The following is a 12,334-nucleotide window of genomic DNA, read 5'->3' as shown; positions in this document are numbered from 1 at the left end:
TAAATTTATACAAGTTTCCTTATAATTATCTGTTTATTATGCAAGATATTCACATAATGTGCTCATTTTAGGGTAGTGGGCCTTCTATCGATTCATGTACAAATTTAAAAATTTATTAATGTAAAATTTAATTACTTTTGTGAATTATATGACTATAATTTTCATTATAACTCTAATTTTGTTTTTTTTTTTCTTTTTGTTGTTCTTTAGTTGTTTAATGTATTAAATAAAAAATTTTTTATAGTCACAACCTTTATTATGCAGTGAATTTTCACGAAATTTTATATTAGATACGTGACAAATTATTTTATCACGTTTAATTTTATTAGCTTGGATACATACACATATTATGTATGTAGTTATATATGTGTTGTTATGAGAATATTACCAATACAGTATATTGCATAATATTCTTGTGTGTACTATGTGAATAATAAAATTGGTGGTATTTTTTATAAATTAAATTGAAGTAGAAATTATTACAAATTACTATAAAATAAATTTCTTTTCTCTTCCATAATTTTTTCATTGTGGCGGCGTAGCAATGTTCCAGTGTAAATTTTCCAATTTTATTTTTTTCGGTTAGTTATTGCAGAAACAAAAAATTCATATTGTTCAAATTTCTTATTAAGGATGGAGTGCAGAGTTGAAGCAAGATTATAAGATTTTCATGTTCAAAATCAAATATTCAATAGACTTCAAGGGGATAAAAAAATTTAAAAATTTCTTAAAAATATTTAAAAATAACATACGCTATAAATATTTGAACCAGCTCTGTACCGATCATTTAAATTAGAATCGATAAATAATTTTACCAAAAATTTCTAGTATTAAACCCTAATATTTACGTTTTGCTACGGTTGTCTACAATCGCTTACCAGTTTCAAATTATGTTCAATTATTTCAAATTAGTGCTTAGCACTTAACTGATATTGAGCTACTTATTCACATGTAATTACTTTATGTGCTAAATGCTATAATTATTTCTCTACTAATTTTTTAATTTTTGTTTTATACCAAACAGAGAAATTCTTTTTATATAAATTTTAAATATTTTTCTGAACAATTTGTTGTCAATGTAATTTAAAATTTAAATTCTTCATTAATATTGAATTATGTATATGTATATGCATAATATTACTAATTTAAAACTTTAATATTTACTCTACTTACTCTACTTTGTTAAAAATTCACTTGACCTTTTTATGTATAATTGTGTGAGTGTGTCTTCTTGTAACATAAAATCTTTTTATATATTATACTTATTGAAACCTTCGTTAATTTCATTTTTTTTTAATATCCTTGGAAACTTATTGTAATGTTATCAATAGAAAAATTCTTTATTTGAAGTATCAATGATAACAATAACGACATAACGAGAACAGCAATAACAAATTATTCTTTATTATATATGGAAAAAAAAATTAAAATCATCTACAATATCCCTCTATGATAATATAATTTCCTATCATCAACTTGAGAATATAATGAATTCATTACTATATAAGTATATTAAATTTTATGTATATAGAAAAATAATAATATAAAAAACTCATTTTATCACTATCCAAGGATATTCTATAACTCCCACATTCATAAAAATTTCATTATAGGATATGTCTATCATACTCTTAATGTATAAGATTTTACAAGGTTCTTGATTTGAGCTTTACAAGAGAGATTGATAAAAGAAGTTTATACAAATACAACCCTATTTGATTGGAAGCCCTTTTACAATATATACGTAAGTCAAATAAAGATGATTAGAAAAATTTATTTATAGATTTTCATTTGAATTGCAGGGAGAAAAAGTTTTACTTATTTACGTTTTTATATTTTAATTTATTTGAAAAAAATTAAATTACACCCTGTATATATTTGTTACACATACGTATGTATATAATATATATACATAAATTTTTAATAGTTTCACATAAAGAATAGAAAATATATAATTTACTTTTATTGGTAAAATAACTAAGTATATTACGTAAATAAATATTATTTGGGGGCTTTTCATCATCTTAACATGTCAACTTTTAGCGATTTCTCATCTTCTCTTTTTAAGTAGCTTTTGTCGTAACTATATTATTGTTAGTCTTCGCATTTATTTTACACATAAACATATATATAAAAAAATTCATATAAAACAATCACTGAATGAATTTATGACTACTCGAAAATAAAAGATATTTGAAAAACACTTCTTATAATCATATTAAAGATTAATTTTGTTAATAGCTTTTAATGATAATGATATTTTCCACTTCTTGTTTAACCTCTTTTCCAAAAATTTTAATTAAATTTTTACCCTCTGATCGTTCAGGAATAGAGTTTATGAAGTCCTTACATTGTCAATAAATTTCTTTTTATAATAATCCGTTAATTATAAAAATAATTTCAATTTATATGTAATCGTATAACAAAAACAATAACTGTGATTAAATTTTTCGTGTGAAATTCCACAATAAATTGTACATAATTTTTTTGTTTCAAGAGGTTCTTTGCAATGAAGTAAAAAATACTTCATTTTACGAGCACTTTCGTCTAAATTATTCTCTTAACATTATAATATATTATTGCATATATTTAGGGGCCGTATCAAATGGTATAAAAAGTTTTAATTTTATTTTTCGTGATATAAAAATATAAAATTTAAAATTTAAAATCTTTAAAATTTCAATTTAAATGAATTTCATTAGTATGCTAGTGTTTTACAGAATCCAGGGTATATAGTATGCCAGTGTACATTATGTAGAAAAATCAAATTTTGTTGAAAAATTGCGTTCTAGCGTTACTTTTTTGGATTATAATTGAAATTTCAAAAATAATAAAACCTTATCTATTAGGGCGATTTTTGAAATTGCTTTGTTCTTCTCGACAATTGTAATTCTATTTCTTTTGTTCAATAATTACTGTAATGATAGTAAATAAAAAAACTTAATTAGATATAAAATTATTAAATTTTGCTCTTTTTATTACCATGTATTCTTTTCAAATAAAAATTATATTAATATTAATAATTAATAAAATATAAGTGTTTGAAATATTGAGGTCGCAATTTTGATTATTTTTAATTACTAATAGTAGTTTCCCAACTGTAGGGATTTAGAGTTTTCTTAGATATTAATATTTGTGGATAAGGCTATTAATAAAATAATAAATTTTCTTCTCATATTATACACTTATTTATTACAATTCCACTTATTTCAAATAAATTTTCACATTTCATATTCAATAATAAAAAAACATAAAAATTTCTTATATCGTATTGTACAAATTCAATCATCATCAAAAAAAAAAAAAACTAAAAAAGATTCCAATCTATACAAAATTACAAATAAATATTGTTAACGAATCATTTACAAAATGTTTCTAAGCTCTCAATTTTATATTCGTTAAATATATATAGCTATAAATATAATTATATTTATAGAATAATCGATTTTCATTTATTATATTTACAATCGATTTTCATGAAATATGCTGTTTATAACAATATATGAAAAATCAAACAACATCATCAAAAAAAAATTGCTGACGAAGAAATATAATAACAGTAATAATAATAACAATAATAATAATAACAATAATAATAATAATAATGGCATAGTGATAAAAATAGTAATAATCAACAGTAATAATAATAACAATAATCAATTAATGATAACAATGACCGAAATGAATCACAAACTGAACACCTTCATGACCTAATTCATGCGTTATCGTTTCAATTCAAAGTAAGTTAGTTTACTATATTCGGAATAAAGAAAAACCATGTGTTGATTCTTACACTTCTCCAAATTTATAATGTTTTGTAATTAAAAAGTAAGTTCAATATTATGCTAAAATTAAAAAATCTCAACTATTGGAACTGTATAATCAACTATTTGAGGTGTAAATCAAACAAACTCCAGGTATGTTGTTCACATTTCTATAACGAAATTACCTTTTACAATTTTAAGTGTTATATATTGATATTTGTATTTCAGGAACTTATACAAATGTCTTTAATTCATAATCGATAAAAAGACTTCTCAATGAATTATATCAGAAAAATACGAGTCGTACCCATAGCAAATTTAATAAATATTTATTACTATGTAAACAAATTAACGACAACACTAAATTTGTTACATAACATTTTTGTATTATGACATTTCATTTAATGTGAAAAGAAAAAATGTAGTTTTTTTTCTTTTTTATTATTTATTTATATATAAATGTTAATTGCATGGTAAACAGCTAGTTGTAATGCCTAAAATTGGAAAATGATTATCTTAAAACAATTTTGTAACAATTCCATTGTGTTTATAATTAGGTTAAAAATAAAATTTATAAACAAAACGAAAATAAAATTTTTTAAATAATTTGAACAAAATTATACTTTACGCTCAAGGCAATTATTAATAGACTCTCTTAAAACCGAATGCCTTCGAATAATTGAATAATTTCATGATGAGCCAAATTGAAATTTTTAATGTCGCACAAAAGCAGATTAGTATTCCAATTACTAAAATAGTCATTTTCGTCCTAATTTACAAAATTCTTTATTATTGTGTAACATTTGAAAAAATTTTCTCTCGTTTGAGTGTTTAAAGCACTTAAACTTGTTTACAAAAAAATTTCAATTTGAAAACATTTTTTATTTGAGAATTGTGTCGTCATTAACTCTACCAATTATTGTAGTACTCTTATTTAAAATTGACACTTTCACGTCACGAATTTTGATGTTTGGTTCACAAATTATTGGAAATCGAAAAATTAGATGTTGAAGTTGAAGAACTATTAGCGAAAATAAAAAATACATATTTCGTTTAAGGTAAGTTTTTTCAACAATAATTGGCAGCCGCCCATTTTGACTGAGTTCCATATATCTATGGCAATTGAAATATAGCATTGTTTATAACTGTTAATTATAAAGAGAAAACAATTATAAATACTTGTATTTCTTGCGCACTTGTTCATTTGAGTACTAAATATTTTAACATAGCTCGTGCCATATAATTAAAATTAAGTGATTATATAAGTAGATCATCTCGAATATATTACGCTATCCACACGAAATTCAAAATATATCTTTTTCTGTAATAGTGGTTTAACACTGTTAAAAACTTTTACATGTATGTACAACTATGTACATATGTGAATAGATATAAATTCATAAATAATATTGTGATTTTTTTATTACAATTCACAAATTATGCCATTAATCATTATTTTTTGTTGATATTTGATTCAAAAACGTAATCATTTTATAAATAAATTATAATTTTTTACCGTTATTGTTTGTATAAATATATGCACATTATAAACAAACTCGCATATATATGATAAAAATAAAATTACTAATTGAAGTTCATTGATAAATAATTTATTTAATATGTACAAGTGCTCTACCATTTTAGATTCTTGTTTGATAGGATAAGTTTTTTCTTTAATTGACATGTACGTACTTACAATAATTTAAATAATTTTCATATTAAAAGAAAATTAAGTAAAATACAAATATAATAATGTGGACTATAATGTTTTCTTGTTGACCTTAATGAGATTATAATTTTGATTAAAAATAATTTTCATATTAAATAACTATAAAAAAAATTAGCTTTAGTGTTTGTTTCACCAATGCTTTTTTGTCATGTCTTCAAAGTGAAAGGATATAAGGTGAACTTTTTTATGTGAGTAGTTTACATTAAAAAAAAGTGACCATCATTTAAAATGTTTAATGGCACGGTGTCTATTAATTAAATCCTATTATATAGTAAATTTTTAATAGAGTATACGAATACTCAATAGAACATAAATAACTATAATTAGCGGACTATTTCGCCTATAATTCTCTATAATGGCAGTATAATGGTATAACTTTCACAACTTTTATTTTATTGGAGAACATTAAGTGACATTTAATTATAAAATACCGCTTAATTATTATTATTATGAAAATCATAAATATTTTAAAATAAATATCACTGAAAAGAATTGTAATAAGCATTATTACATAACATTGCATACTTTTAGGCATTCAATAAATTATTCTTGAAATTTTCAAAGAAAACTGTGCACTTACATTTTATCAGCTTAAAAATTTCACTGTTCTTAAGATTTTAAAGCATAATTTATTAAAATTATTTATTTTTAATTGCAATTGAAACAGTAAAAAACGCGCATTAGAGAAAAATCCTAATATTTCTCAAGAATTTATGAAAGTCATTCCTGTAAAATTATTTATTTTAATATACAAAAATTTAAATTGTAATAAACTCCTTTATTATGGTCCGTTTAAATATTATAAATAAATAAAATTTTAACAGAATTTCTTACATATAAACGTATATGTAGGAATATCCTACACACATACAGACATATTATTTCTTTCGTGTTGATCTAGTTATCTGTTAATTTAATAATAAGTAAAACATTATATAAAAGTTAATAAATTTGCATAAAACATTTTGCATTCATTATTATTATTATTTACGAATTAGTGAATTGCATGTTAATACTTTTGTAATACATTATATAAAATAAGTTATAATAACAATTTTGAAATTAATGTGACACATGTTATTGTTAATAATACAATACAGAATTTTATATATTGTATATGAGTGTTTGTAGATAAAATGATGGTTATTGTAAAACAAGTAATATTTTAAACACAGTTGCATAAGCAAAATTTTAATACAAATTAAGTAAAATTTTATAAATAGTTTAGAATATAAATATAATTTTTAAAATATATGGTAGATTTTATGTAATATAATTAAAACGTGTCATTTAAGGACATAATCTAAATGTAAAACCTTTTTTTAGGTGTGTTATACACAATAACCTGCAGTAAACTATTAAAAAGGAGAAATTGAGTGGAATACTTAAATAGACATTTATTTCTATAGATGTTTTTACATTTTTATACATCAAATAAACATTACAAAATTATAAGATAGTTATTATAGGATATCCAAATAGAAAACAGCACTTTGAGAGGTAAATTTCTGTAAAAGACACAAAACACATCCTATAAAATTAAGAGATTAAGGAAAGTTGCCAAAGCTTAACTTGACACATTATTAGTTTGTTGTCTTTTAGAAATTTATTAAATTAAGAAATTAATCAAAAATAAATCAAGAAATTTTGGAAATTCTTGCTATATGGAAGAAAAAAATTCATGAAAATGAAAACAATTGATTAATTGAATAACGATTAATTTTAGAAAAAATGTATTCCATAAAATATGCATACACATATACATATATTTGACTTATGAATTGTCACTTATTACAAATTGGTTATGCACACTGAAGACATTAGATATCTTCATAACTCTACACATGTTAGTGTTAGACTTCTTCAAAAACTTACTCACCATTAATACATACTTATATGTAATTACAATTATTTTTATATTCATTTGTCAAATATTTATATAAATCAATTATACTTTTTATTATTTATCTGTAATACAAATTACTATCGATTTATATCTATAATAGCCTTAAAACACAACACATTAACTTAGGTATTCACAAAAAAAAAAAAACAAAATTGTCACAAATTTTTTTTTATAGAAATTAAAAATAATATAATTAGTTTTATATCACAAAATTTATAAAAACAAAAAAAAATGTTTATTTATTTAGCAAAGAATGAAATAAAAAGTTTTTATATTTCAGATTAATCTAATTAACTGTCATTCAAATAAATTAAAGTGATTTTTATTTACAAAACTGAGAGAAAAAAAAACCTAGCAAAATATACTCTATATATACGTGTACATACATGAGAATTAACCTATAACTTTTTATATAATAATGAAAATCAAAATTTATCACTTAATTTAACCATTTAATATAAGTTAACCTTCATAAATATTATTTTTCTATACATATACGAATTTTATTTAATATGAATTCGTATATATATTATTATAATGAAGCATACATATGTATTGATTTTATTTAGTATAACACATTAATTTACATATCATGTTATTTGATGAATATTCTAGATTGTTATACAGTCAAAATTTAATGGGCTGTGTAATTAAGGAGTAATATAGAGAGAAAATGTGCACACAAAACTAAAACAATGTAAAATTGAAAATATCATTAACATCGATTTTGTTTTGCATAAAATAATAAAAAAACTAGAATGTAAAATGGAAAAATTTAAATTAAAATTAAATTATTTTAAATTTTTGAGAGTATATAATAAACGCAATGCTATATTATTTGTATTATCCGATCAAAATTTGTTGCTGAAAATTTGCTGAAAATTTGCTGAGACTTTGGGATGCATCAAAAAATAACACTAAAAGAGTGAAAAATTAATGTTTTCTTAAGATTAACACGTTCGCGGACGCTAAAAATTTTAGGGAGCTGCAAAAATATACAGTCAATTATTTTTGAAACTGGTTGTAATATTTGAAATCTGATTAGACATGTATTATAAGAAATAATCAGAACATTGTATTTTAGACATTATATACAATGAATGTTATAGCATCCACTACGATATAGATAATATTTTTCAACTAGAGTGACATGAATTAAATGAATAAATTTAAAATTTGAATGCTATAGCATTCACGTTATTTTGCATCACTATGAAAATGAATGTTATAACATTCGCGTCCGCGAACGTGTTAAATTCCAAAATTGCTAATCTGAATATAAAGAGGTTTAAAGTACTTCATTTATAATTGTATATATAACTGTATATGTATAATATTGTACCACGAATTCTCCAATTTCTGAGTACCTAAAATATAACATTTTAAAGATTTTATTAAGAATTCGGATAAATAAATTGTATCTTCTAAAAATTTTGGGGATTTTTGTAAAATATTTTTATTATTAGTCTAATATAAGTATTATATTATTAATATAACATTATTGACATTGATAAACTGTAAATTTGAACCTAAAATGAAATTTTTTATTGACAAACTATAATTCATTAAACACACAAGCTGGTAAATTTTGTATACTCCAATGAACCACATTAAAAATATTAAGAGAAAGACTTTTCACAAATAATTCTTTAAAAATAATATTGAGGAAATTAACAAAAGAACAAAAAGGTTTTATATATTTATTTATAATAACGTTCTATGGCCTATTACAAGGACCAAAATAAAAATATCAAAAATAAATTATTGTATAAAAATAAATTTAACAATACCCTTATGAAATATTGGAAAAAAAGAAAAAAAATTAAAATATTAATGATTTCTTAATATTTTTTTTCCCTTCTACTTTCCTCTATTGTCAAGAATATCAAAAAATTCTATCTAAAATTTTTAAAGTTTATTTTTAAAATTAACCCATTTCACTCTTTTGTTTTACTTGTGTACAATATTTTCAACATAAAAAATAAATATTGAAAATTTCAAAGAAAATATGGAAAAAAACATTTAAAATTTTCTTCATTTTTTATATACAAATTTCTTTCGTACACATATACAAAATTTTCATACTCACAAATACATAAAATTAATAAAATATGTATAATGACCTAGAAGGAGGAAAAGAATACATACTTTAAAGGGAAACAAAAAACTGTGTATCTGACAAAAACAATTCATTCCACTTGTCCTTGAAAAATAAAAGAAGAAAAAAGAAAATTTTTTTTTTTGCCTTTTCTTTCGTTATTTTCTTATACGAGTATACATACATAATAAAATACGCATTTATATACATATGTGTATGATGTAGATCCACTGGAAAAAATATAAAAATAATTTTTATTTTGCTATCTATGCGTTCATCTTTTTTAAAGAGAGCATATGATTTTATTATGGAAATTGAAAAATAACATCATTAACATTAAATTATTAATTAAAAAAAAAGCATTATTGTAGATAAGTTCAGAAATTAGCTTGCTAAGTTAGTTTCTTATATGTTGTTGTAATGATTAAGTATTCTTAAAACAAAGAGACAGTAAATGACATTTAATGTTACGAAAAATTATAAATGCTTTAGTCAGAAAATTTAACGCATACTCGTTTTCTTCTTAAAAACTATTGTGTAGATCAGAAGAAATAAATTTTATTGAAATTTCGGTAAAATATTTATTTCTTAAAATAAAAAATCTAGAATAGCGAATCAAATATCTTTTTTCATAATTTTGATACAAATATCATCTTCCGAATTCTTTAAATTAAACTTCGGTTTTAGAAAATACTTTGCGTAAATTAACAATATTATTCGGTTCATATTCATTTACAGTAAAAGCATATTATAAGTAACTATCTATATGCACACACACGTTCAACTCTTAATGTTTAGACCAAAAACAAAGACGTATTTTAATTTTATAGTGGAAAATGGTCTTGGAATCTCTAAAATTTTTATATTTCACATTATTTTTAAATAAAAATAACTTTTAATTTGCGACCTTTAGTCAATTTTTACAAAACTTTTGCACGTCATTCATTCGAAATTTTAAACTTTTCTGATTTTTTATAAAAGCAAAGAGCTGGACGTAATTAGACACTAAGTACGCATAATGTAAGAAATAAAATTTTTCATAGAAATGTGCTACTTTACATACCACTTATTTGATTCAAATTTATTTGCTTTGCAAATTGTTTGACCATTCTGTTCCATTTTTTTGACAATTTTATGTTGTTGTAGATTTACGTAGATATACGAAATTTTTATTTAAAAATTATACATATAAGTATATATAATACACATATTTAAAATATAGTATTTTATATTATTTTGTTAGTTATCAAATCCATCAATTTGATAAATGCATACAAATATATGATAATCTAATATTATTGGGCGCATCCAACTCGCTACAACTCTAAAGCAACACAAAACAGATTTCAATAATTTACATACTTAGTATTTATCTATACATAGCATAATTTAAATTTCTTTATCTACTTAATTTCAGATCAATTTTTTCTAATAAAATTAGGCTGTTATAAGAAATCTTATTAACGAGGAAAAAAGGTTACTATTGAATTTATTCCAAATCACAGAACAATATAAGTATATTTTGGAATTGTTTAATAACTAAACCCATTTTCATATAGATTGTATACCTATTGAATAATGGATATATAGAAAAGATTTATTTTGAAAATGCCAAAAGGAAAAACTATAATGTAATACAAGAAAATTTCACGAATTTCTTTTAAATCATTTTTCATAATCAACAACATGAAATTTAAGCTTTAACACTACCCTAAACTTACTATGTTAACTCCAACCTTTTTGTTTTGTTTTTTTGTTGATTTTTTTTCCCAACCAAATTTTCTAACCAAAATTTTCACTTCTACTTATGTACACGAAAGTTAGGCATATACACAAAAACAAACTCTCTTAAAATTATATATATATACATATATATGCACATATATATGTATTAAAATATTATATTTATCTTTCTATATAGATAAAATATAGATAAGATATGGAAATATATATATGTACATACATACATGTATCTTTATTTATATACCTAAAAAGGATATTTTTCAACAATAAATTTTGATTTATACCCGTTACGGTCTCTAAAACTTGATTTTCTATATTACTCGTATATATGTTTGTAAAAATGTAGGAATATTTTGTAAAGTTTTGTGCTTTCTCTATATAAATTTTATAAACAGAATTACTTAAGTCAAAATTTATAGTTTTGAGAAAATCAAGACAATAATTATTAACAACTTGCATAACATTTAGAATACTTAATTTGCTTTATAAAGCTTGCAGAGTATATTTGTTTAATATTTCGGGAAATCTATTACCCAATTTCCGAAAATCATAGTATTGTACATATTTGTACCGTTCTCTTAAAAACAGAAATTAAAGTTGCCAAATTTTCGAAGGGTAGCTTTCTTTGAAATTATATTAGACAATATATTTGAATAAACAGCGAATTTCCAATTATTGTAATATCTCCATTTTATATACTAATTCGAGTTATGCAATTTTTATTTATTTTCTCTCAGATATTCTTATACGAGTATTATAAAATAGAGTTGTACAAAATACTGTAACATACTTTTGTATGTATACATATTACTATATTAGTGTAAGTTATGTTTTGTAAATAAATACAATTATGTGAAAATTTATTCTTAATAAGATCTTAGATCCATCTGTTTTATTTCAATAGAGAATTTTATAAAATAATTTATTTTTATATCATTTTATGTTTATCATTACTAATGTATATATATGTATATTTCAAGAATTATATACATATATCATACAATTTAATTTAGCGCTAACAAAATATATTTTTTATTTTCTTCCATTTAATATTTACCTTGTTGAATACATTCAAAGCACCTTGAAAAGTCCTG

General features: G+C 21.8%; 1 protein-coding gene across 4 annotated transcripts in view; it reads right to left on the bottom strand.

Moving 5' to 3' along the window:
- LOC129610717 (alpha-1,3-mannosyl-glycoprotein 4-beta-N-acetylglucosaminyltransferase B) overlaps positions 1-12,334 on the bottom strand; it is a 143,911-nt gene that overhangs the window by 94,216 nt on the left and 37,361 nt on the right. For all 4 annotated transcript variants that reach the window (XM_055523378.1, XM_055523380.1, XM_055523381.1 and 1 more), the window contains one exon: positions 12,298-12,331. The gene's annotated coding sequence lies outside the window, so the exon portion shown is untranslated. The remainder of the gene's footprint in view (positions 1-12,297; positions 12,332-12,334) is intronic.

The sequence above is a fragment of the Condylostylus longicornis genome, unplaced genomic scaffold, assembly GCF_029603195.1.
Source record: "Condylostylus longicornis isolate FDR11 unplaced genomic scaffold, ASM2960319v2 ptg000048l, whole genome shotgun sequence".
Classification (NCBI taxonomy): Eukaryota; Metazoa; Arthropoda; class Insecta; order Diptera; family Dolichopodidae; genus Condylostylus; species Condylostylus longicornis.
Note: the sequence above shows the minus strand (reverse complement) of the source record. Positions and strands in the feature narration are given on the sequence as shown.